This window comes from Belonocnema kinseyi, chromosome 6 (assembly GCF_010883055.1).
Source record: "Belonocnema kinseyi isolate 2016_QV_RU_SX_M_011 chromosome 6, B_treatae_v1, whole genome shotgun sequence".
In the NCBI taxonomy this organism is placed as follows: domain Eukaryota; kingdom Metazoa; phylum Arthropoda; class Insecta; order Hymenoptera; family Cynipidae; genus Belonocnema; species Belonocnema kinseyi.
In genome coordinates this window covers 79,786,791-79,788,910 of record NC_046662.1, presented here as the reverse complement: position 1 = coordinate 79,788,910, position 2,120 = coordinate 79,786,791, and the positions used below count along the sequence as shown (strand labels likewise).

General features: G+C 28.6%; 1 protein-coding gene across 1 annotated transcript in view; it reads right to left on the bottom strand.

The window, feature by feature from the left end:
• Positions 1-2,120, bottom strand: part of LOC117175465 (nuclear factor 1 X-type) — a 121,191-nt gene that overhangs the window by 9,414 nt on the left and 109,657 nt on the right. The gene's annotated exons all lie outside the window — the stretch shown is intronic.

Genomic DNA, 2,120 nt, shown 5'->3' with positions numbered 1-2,120 from the left:
ATCCGAGTGCCTTAAAATAAAAGGAATCGATTAGTACCATAATAAAGGGGGGTTGACGATGTCATTGGTGAAAAATTTCAATGAAAAACTGCAAATATTGCAGAATAGCTGTGACTATCTGAGGCATATCATATCGTAACATATGTTTCTGTCACTTTTTTTGGTCGTTTTCTACTTTTTTATTAAGATGACATTATAATATGCGTATATCAATAAAATTCAAATAAAGACTGATCGCATGATAGATAGCCCCCACAGTGCCCCCCACATTGTACGGCACCAAACGCCCAAGTCACCTTAAATTAAAATAAAACACGAACTTTTTACGTTTGTGATGTGATATTTCATTTTTTGGATGTAATTTGCCATCAATATAGCACAAGGTTTTTTAAATGAGTTATTTATATATATATTTACGTAAAACATAAAGATTAATAGATTGAATAATAAAAATCCATCATAAAATTTTTTGAAGTAGTATTTTTTTACCCATAAGGGTGTCTCATGTCAACTTTTTTGCCTTTCAAATGTTGTGATAATATTTATTTTATAATTGTAAAATAGCTGTTAATAGATTTTGCCTTAGGGTCCAAAATAACTGAATTAGCTAATAATGAGTTTACTTAGAATGCACGAAATAATACCACTAAAAACTGTACAATTTTTGACATTATGGAATCCTATGTTCCTTACTAATTTTTTTTAATTCACAATTTAGTTCTATTCCCTCATGGAAGCTTCTTAAGAGATGTCTCCTCAAATCACATCAATATTTTTGTAATCACTCTGGTAAAAATAGCAAGGTTGTACTTATTACGAATTTTTATAAATTAAATCTTTATCAAATTATAGTACCTGTCTTAGATCTTATATGCTCAAAGTAGATTTTCAACCTCAGCTTGTGCCCCAAGCATAAAATTTGCTTAAGACGACCCTGCACTTCGTGTGCCCCACTCGACCTAATCTTTTCTAATAATCCAATTTACGATTTTTTTCAAATTTCAATAAAAATCTTGACTTTAGACTGAATTCTCGCGATTCAAATCTACCGATTTAAGGAGAGGGGAGCACAGCTTAGTTTGAGTATTAATTACCACAGAAATAGTTCCAATCTCCTTATTTGTATGCATAATCCGTCCGAATATTTTTAATATTAGTTCGAATCTGTTTCAAATCAGGCAGGTTTGACAAAATATATTGCTTAAGGAGAAAATTAGGAGTCATCTTTCGAAATTCGTCAGAAAATTTAAGGAAAGTTCAAAATTAAAAAAGTAGCGACAAATTACTTGAAAATATAAAAAGTAGATTTTTACAAAAAACCAACAATGAGATTTTCTTTAATTTTTTTTTTATTTGGCCTTCCATGAGGAAGATATCTGTATTTATTATGCGAATCAAATCATTGTTTAAGTCTTAAATCTAAAAATTATATTTTCTCGGAAAAATTATTTTTGCATCTGAAAATGCTTTACCCTGCATAAATCTAAAAGGATGCATTCCTAATATATTAGCATTTTTGAAATATTGAAAAAATTAAAAATACGGAGTTTTGAAGAAAATCTTATTTTGTTTTTCCTTCTAATTATAAATACATGAAAGGAAGGTGTTCTGGAAAATCCGATATTTATAATTTTTTGCAATATAAACAAAAATGGTAATATAAGGGAGGTATCCTATCATTTCTATGTGGGTTGAAATATTTTTTTGAACAAAAAAGCGAAAGGCATTTTTCGTATAAATTTTCCAGATGTGCCTACATTTATCCAGAAATTTTGTTGAATTACTATTCTTCATGTTGGGACAAATTTTGTTCGAAAATATCATTTTAATTTATCTCCTAAACGATGTAACATATCAGAAAAGAGCGAGAGCTATTTTTATGAACTAGCATAGCGACACTTATATATTTTTAAAGATTATTTAAATATTTTATGGGAAAATGTTGTTTTATTATGATTATTTTTAAACTGTTTTAGTAAAATTAAGTTTTTGTAAATGTTACTATAAAAATTGTGTAATTTTTGCAATTGTGGGTCCGGATGCAATAAGGGCACATAAAATTTTTTCGTGCGAAAACGAAGTCCCCTGGAGGCTTTAGAAAAAATTTTCGAATTTTAATT